The sequence below is a fragment of the Myxine glutinosa genome, chromosome 1, assembly GCF_964187855.1.
Source record: "Myxine glutinosa chromosome 1, kmMyxGlut1.1, whole genome shotgun sequence".
Taxonomy (NCBI): domain Eukaryota; kingdom Metazoa; phylum Chordata; class Myxini; order Myxiniformes; family Myxinidae; genus Myxine; species Myxine glutinosa.
In genome coordinates this window covers 425,104,212-425,111,838 of record NC_136261.1, presented here as the reverse complement: position 1 = coordinate 425,111,838, position 7,627 = coordinate 425,104,212, and the positions used below count along the sequence as shown (strand labels likewise).

Here is a 7,627-nt window from a genome sequence, read left to right as displayed (position 1 = left end):
CTACAGAAAGAAAGAACACAACAAAAATTTTGCGTGAAAATTAAAATATTTAACACATTTCCGAAAATTATATATTTTCACAACAGAAGAGATTGTATGTTAATTTTTTTACATTTCCACTCACCAGTTGCAAATTAGGATGCACTTCCGTTTGTCATGTGAATATCATCTGACCCTTCGATTGCCAAAGCATATTTTGAATCTTCTGTGACAGATGAATCCTTGTTGTGTTGTCTGCCTTCCACATTTACAGGATGGACATCACCTGTGTACAAATCAGCATCAGTCTTTTGCAGGGAAATGGGATTGAGAACTATCTTGAGAGTTCATCGATCATGTTACTCCATGGAATGTTTTCTTCAATTTAAATATGATAATGAAGTCAAAGGTTGTTGAAAAGAAAAATTCCGATGTTGAGCACGAATGCAGCAGTCTTCTACATCACCCTTATACACCACCCAATTTAACATGTCCATGTGCTGCTAAATTGGAGGTGAGTGTAAATAACAAGAAGGCGATTTGTGTTCAACAGTGTTCAAGTATTTAAAACAATTTAGATGAAATAAAGATTGCAAAATGCATCCAAAAAATTTCTGGAACTTACTGGCATTAAAATTCTCTCAAAATTACCTTTGACAAAGCTCAGAACATGTGTGTGTCCACACTCAGGAAAGCCAAGAAATAATATCTCTCCACTTGCAAGACTGAACTCTGAAACCTGTATCCCTCGTCCAAGTCCTGGTGCAATCTGGCCCATATCTGTTTCTGGTGTTTGTTCCCCCTCCATCCCCTCCCTTACCTCAAACGGCCACACACCTGATGCTGCACGTGAAAAAGCTGAATGCCTCAACTATGCATTTGCCTCAAAATCTTGTGTCCCAAACACATCACTTTCTGTACCCACCTTAACCAGTCGTACCCAGCTTCTCCTGGACTCTAGCGGTAATGTTGGGCTTCTCTCCCAACAAGGTGGACAAGTTTCTGTCAAATCTCGACTCTGATTCTGCAACTGGACCCGACAGCATCAGCCTACGGGTCTCAAAATCCTGCTCAACCACGCAAACACACCCTCTCCTCTCTCTGTTCTCTTCACCCTCTCTTTTGCTCAAGGTCATCTGCCATCTGCTTGGAAATCAGCGAACATTACCGCTTTACACAAAAAAGGTGCAAAATAGATCCTTGCAACTACAGACCAATCAGCCTGCTCCCAATTTATCAGCAAGGTCATGGAATCAATCATCGCTTCTGATATGAAATCCTTCCTCTTCTCCAAAAGCTTGACTTCTGATCATCATTTCGGATTCAGAACAGGCCACTCAAATCTGGACATGCTGCTTCTGCTCTCAACAATGGATGGAGGTACTCAATGCTAAACAGGAAATCAGAGCCGTCTCCCCTTGACATAGTGCCTTCGAAAGGGCTGGTCACCCCGCCCTGTTCAACAAACTCTCCTAAAATAGTATCCATGATAACCTCCACCTCCACGCATGGCTTGGGGATTTCCTCGCCTGTCAGAGTCAATGTATGGCCCTGAATGTAATTCTCTCATCTCCCCTTCCTGTTCAGATTGGAGTTCCTTGAGGCAGTGTTCTGGGACAGGTGCTTTTTCTGGTCTTCATTCATGATCTATCCGACTATCTCGAAAATCCTCTCTGTCTTTTCGCTGATGACTCCTCCCTCTGCCACTCCATATCTCAACCCTGAGATCAGAAGACAGCAGCCTCTTTCTCATACTTATCTGCCGACTTGGATAAAATCACAGACTGGTTAAACAAGTGGGACATGTCATTCAATCCTGACAAATCTCACACCCTCGCTATTTGTCTTCGTAAAGACCATGTGGAAAACCCTGTCACTCAAGCTTTTGGGTTTCACCATCTGCCATGATGTTTCTTGGGAAAACCACATTTCCAAGCTGGCCTCCAAAGGCAGTGGCCGACTGGGCATCCTCTGTCATGCAAAGTCCTTTCTTGCCACTAATGAGCTTCTCCCCACATACAAGGCTTTCATCCACAGATTGAGAGTGTCGTAGTCTCCCCTCTGGGCTCGTGCTCCTGCCTCACACCTAGCTCAGCTTCATGCTGTCAAAACCAAAGCTTTTAGAATCATTGGTATCTCCCACGATGAAGCCGATTTTGAGAGCCTTTCACTCTCTCACCACAAGCAGGTTGGTGGTCTTTCTGTCTTCTACTGACTCCTCTCTGGCCTAGCTCCAAAAAAAATTAATAATTAGTTGTTTCATTCAGTCAGCTGATATGGAAATCCTATTCAAGTTTTCAAGTCAATCGGATAAAAATCGGATGAAAATGATTTTAGAAGTTTGAAAAATGTGGTTGACCTTTGACCTATGTTGACCTTTTAACCTCAAAAATAAATAGAATTCTGTCGGCCCACCAACTATAGCGTTTGGTGAAGTTTTGTGAAGATCGGTTTAAAATTGTGACGTGTAGGCAGGTATAAGTGAGCCGACAGACAAACACACAAACCGGAGTGCTCAACATACTTGTCAAAAAAAAGAATTTTTGTGAACTCCGAGCTGTGGGGCGCGGTCGCCCGCAACCTGGGGGTCAAGCTCCACCGTTCTACGGTCTACCACCCCCAAGCCAACGGGTTGTGCGAGCGATTCCACCGCTCCATGAAGGCCGCGCTCATGGCCGGCCTTCAAGACGGCGGTTGGGCCGACCGGCTGCCGTGGGTCCTTTTGGGCCTCCGCACGGCCCCCAAGGAGGACCTCCGGGCGTCCACCGCCTAGCTGGTCTACGGCCAGGCGCTACGCGTCCCGGGCGAATTTGTTGAAGTGAACTCTGTGAGAGAGAACCCATATATCTATTTATTGCATGCTGTTGAGCAGAATGTGAGTGCATGATGGCTAGTGGCACAAGCGATCCTGTCTGAAACATCATCCTGTCTATCTATTTTAGGAAAAACATCCTGTCTATCTATTTGTACATACTAAATCGAGCCATTGAAGGAAATAAGACAAAAACGGGCAAGATGGAAAACCATATACCAAAGAAAAGGCATGTATTTACAAGCACAAAAGCACACAAGATTCAATAATTATGGCGCACATATTTGCAAGCACATCAAACAATAACCAAACATCAAGAAAGGCACAAAAGAGCAGATCTTACTCATAACACTTATTGCCGCTTATAACAATTTAAATAACTTGTCCACACTTGTAGACAGACAGACAAAACCCAATTGCTAAACCCCACTTATCACTTTTAGTTCGCAGAGAAATTAAACACCTACCTCCAAGCACAACATGGGAATCCAAAAGTCTTTCGTGTCGAAGACACAATCAATGCCATTATGGGCTGCCTGTTCCAATTTGCAGCAACCCTTGCTGACACCACAGTTAAACTGAGATTATTTTCCCGGAACTTTTATCCCATCTGAAAGTACCACAAACACCGTAAGGCAGTTTAGGTCAGGTGTGGCAGCTCATCGCAACGCCCACTTTCTGCCGGTACTCCATGCCACCATACCCGAGACAGCACGATGCCCAGCCCATTCCCATCTCCTTGAGATACCGATCAATCTACTGCAACCATAAGGCATGTGGTCAGCCCTCGGGCTCACACATCTCAATGACATGTGGAAACATTATTATCAATGCCAAGGAAAGTGAATCTCGATGTGATCTCAACACCCTCGCAACAGAGCGATGCAGACTGGATTGCAGCATCCAACATGCCATTGAAAGCCTGGATCTTAGTGTTGACCCTGGAGTCCCATCATCTCAGTGGCCCCAACTCCTCATTCATCACCTTAAGGGACCTACCCCAAAAGGATGTCCAGAGTTTCCGCAAAGATGACTGGATCATCTACGAAACAAAGGCCACAGATTTTGACGATTTCAAACGATGCAGCAGAGCTCGATCTCTGACATCTTATTATATTGTAGGAGTTGTGCTGCCACGTCGATCGGAAGAATGGACGCGGTAAAATGCTGGAATTCGCCCGAGTTTCTTTATTGTCACAAAACAACTCGGGTACTCTGAAAAGCCCGTTTATCGGGCAGCAATAGAAATACACACATTATCCCCGAGCGTTTGCCCAGGAAAGGCGAGAGGGGGCGTGGCCGGGCGTCCTGGCCGTGGCCTGGCAAGTCGAGGGCGGGCATGCCCGGGCGTCCTGTACGAGCCCGGCATGGTGATCGCTCCGCGTCCCTGGTAGGTGCAAGGCGATTGTGAAAACCCAGGGGTAGCCGCTACACACGTCCCCCCAGAATCGACTTGCACCGGCAGGGTCAATTTGAGGGGGGTCCTGATGACCCGGCCGAAGCGACCTCTGGCGGGTCGTGGGGGGGGGGAGGGTCCGGTGTGGTGGTGGGTGGTCGAGTGGGGGGCACCGTGGACGGGGGGGCGGCCTCGCCACAGCGGAAGGGCCAAACGTGGCAGTTGGTCGATGTCCATGTGCGCCGGTTTGAGGCGGTCCACCGCAATCCGGTCCGACCTGCCGCCGATGTCGATGATGAACGACTTGTCGTCCCATCGCAGGACCCGGAAGGGACCGTCGTACAGCGGCCGGAGTGGCCCCCATGCGCGTCATGACGCACAAAAACGTACTCCGCTGTGCGAAGTGCTGGGGGGACGTAGGACTGGGGGTCACCGTGGTGGGACGTTGGTACGGGGGCAAACCGTCGAGCGGCCTCCTGGAGGTCCGAGAGCTGGTGAGCTGCGGACCAGGGACTGGTAGCGATGGGCACAAATTCGCCTGGGACACGTAGCGTCTGGCCGTAGACCAGCTCGGCGGTGGACGCCCGGAGGTCCTCCTTGGGGGCCGTGCGGAGGCCCAAAAGGACCCACGGCAGCCGGTCGGCCCAACCGCCGTCTTGAAGGCCGGCCATGAGCGAGGCCTTCATGGAGCGGTGGAATCGCTCACACAACCCGTTGGCTTGGGGGTGGTAGGCCGTAGTACGGTGGAGCTTGACCCCCAGGTTGCGGGTGACCGTGCCCCACAGCTCGGAGGTGAACTGTGGTCCGCGGTCTGACGAGATGTCCACCGGTGCGCCGAAGCGGGCGACCCAGGTGGCGATGAAAGCCTGCGCCATGTCGGCGGTGGTGGTGGAGATGAGGGGAACGGCCTCCGGCCACCTGGTGGTCCTGTCCACCATGGTGAGCAGGTGTGTGAACCCCCGTGATGGGGGGAGGGGGCCCACCAGATCCACGTTGACGTGGTCGAAACGTCGTTCGGGCACAGTGAAAGGTGCCAGCGGGGCCTGGGTGTGTCGGTGGACCTTGGCCTGTTGGCAGGCTGTGCAGGTGCTGGTCCAATCGTGGACGTCCCGTCGAAGGCCGTGCCAGATGAATCGCGCCGAAACCAGCTTCTGGGAAGCTTTCCGGCCCGGGTGGGAAAGGCCGTGGAGGGAGGCGAAGATGCGGCGTTGCCAGGTAACGGGCACGATGGGGCGAGGCTGGCCTTGGGAGATGTCGCAGAGCAGGACAGTGTCCGCGAAGGGGATGTCGGCCAGGCGGAGGCCCGTGTCCGCCGCCCGGAGGGCTTGCACCGTGGTGTCGGTGGTTTGGTCCGCCACCATGAACGTGAAGTCCACGCCGAGGTGGACCGCGTTCGCGCTGGCCCGAGAAAGACAGTCGGCCATGGCGTTGTTTTTGCCGGCGACATGCCGGATGTCCGTGGTAAACTCCGACACGGCGGAGAGGTGGCGCTGTTGGCGGGCCGACCATGGCTCCGTGACCTTGGCCATTGCGTAAACCAACGGATTGTGGTCGACGAATGCCGTGAAGGGTCGGCCCTCCTGGAGGTGGCGGAAATGGCGAACGGCCAGGTGTAGACCGAGGAGCTCACGGTCAAACGTGCTGTATTTCAGCTCGTTCAGCCGGAGCTGCCGGCTGAAAAAAGCGAGTGGCTGCCAAACCCCGTTCACCCATTGCTCATGTACGGCGCCGACCGCGTAGTCGGAGGCATCCGTGGTGAGGGCGATGGGAGCGTTGAGCACCGGGTGAGCGCGCAGTATTGCGTCGGCGAGGGCCCGCTTTGAGCTTTGGAAGGCCGCGTCCATTGCTGCGGACCAGAAGACGTTGTGCTTGGCCGGCTTGCCTCGGAGGGCTTCGTAGAGGGGCCGCATGAGTTGAGCAGCGCGGGGCACGAAGCGGTGATAAAAGTTCACCATTCCCAGGAATTCCTGCAGGGCCTTTATGGAGTGGGGACGCGGAAACGTGGTGATGGCCTCGACCTTGTTGGCAGCGGCATGGCCCCAGTCTTGGTGATGTGGTGGCCCAAAAAATCAACGGCCGTCGTGCCGAAGTGGCATTTGGCCGGGTTGACGATGAGGCCGTGCTCGCTGAGGCACCCGAACAGTGTTCGGAGGTGGAGGAGGTGCTTGGCCCGGGACGTGCTGGCGACGAGGATGTCGTCCAGGTAAACGAAGAGGAACGGCAACTCACGCAGCACGCTGTCCATCAAGCGCTGGAACGGCTGAGCCGCGTTCTTGGGGCCAAACGGCATCCGTAGGAATTCGAATAAGCCGAACGGCGTGATGACTGCCGTTTTAGGGACGTCGGCTGCCCTGACAGGTACCTGGTGATATCCCTGTATGAGGTCGATTTTTGAAAAAATGACCCGTCCCGCCAGACGGGCGGAGAAGTCCTGGATGTGCGGGATCAGATACCTGTCGGGGGTGGTAGCGTCTTTAAGGCGGCGGTAGTCGGCACATGGGCGCCAGCCGCCCCCTGGCTTTGGGACGATGTGTAGTGGCGAAGCCCATGCGCTATCGGAGCGTCGCACGATGCCGAGGTGTTCCAAAGCGTCGAACTCGGCTTTGGCCACGGCGAGCTTGGCTGGGTCGAGGCGGTGGGCTCTGGCAAAGACCGGCTGGCCCGTGGTTGGTATGTGGTGCTCGATCCCATGTCGTACTGCGACGGCCAAAAACGTCGGCCGCATGAGGGCCGGGAACTCCGTGAGCAGGCGAGCAAGCTCGTTCGCCGCCGGGAGGGCGCATGCCAGCTCGGTCGGAGCGGAGCTGCTCAATGTGCATGCCAGGGAGCTGAAGGTCTCGGCGTTGATGAGGCAACGCCGTTGGATGTCCACCAGCAGTCCGTGTGCGAAGATGAAGTCGGCGCCTAGCAGAGCCATGGGCACGTTTGCGGTGACAAACGTCCAAGTAAAGTGTTGGCCGCCGAAGCAGAGGGTGACGTTGCGTGGGCCGAAGGTGCGGATGGCCGATCCGTTGGCCGCAACCAAGGAGGGGCCGCAAACCGCGGACTGCCTGTCCTGATCAGAGGCGGGTATGACGCTCAGTTGGGCGCCGGTGTCGCACAGGAAGCGCCATCCGGACGCTTTGTCCGTGATGAACAGTAATTCGCCCGTGTGGCCGGCGCTCATGGCTGGTAATGAACGCCGGCCCGGCCGTTTCCCGGCCTGCCGAAAGTGCATGGGGGTCGGCATGTCCGGGCCTTCTGTCCGAACCTGGTGCGATAGTAACACCACGCTTGGTCAGGTGGAGGCCCTGGTCGTCGTGCCAGAGGTAGTCGGCTCGACGTAGCGGCTGCCGATTGCGTAGGCAGTTCGGTCGTCGGCCGTGCCGGGTGCTTGGGTGCCATGGGCATTGCGTCGGATGGCGGTGGGCCCCAGGTTGCTGCTGCAATGCGTTGGCCGG

At 54.1% G+C, this 7,627-nt stretch overlaps 1 protein-coding gene across 2 annotated transcripts in view; it reads right to left on the bottom strand.

Annotated features, from left to right (window-relative positions):
- LOC144889635 (uncharacterized) overlaps positions 1-7,627 on the bottom strand; it is an 81,052-nt gene that overhangs the window by 3,707 nt on the left and 69,718 nt on the right. The window contains exons 2-3 of one of the 2 annotated variants that reach the window (XM_078770635.1): positions 2,504-2,804; positions 125-265 (exon numbers count right to left, since the gene is read on the bottom strand). The gene's annotated coding sequence lies outside the window, so the exon portion shown is untranslated. The remainder of the gene's footprint in view (positions 1-124; positions 266-2,503; positions 2,805-7,627) is intronic. The other variant, XM_078770636.1, reaches the window with a different exon arrangement.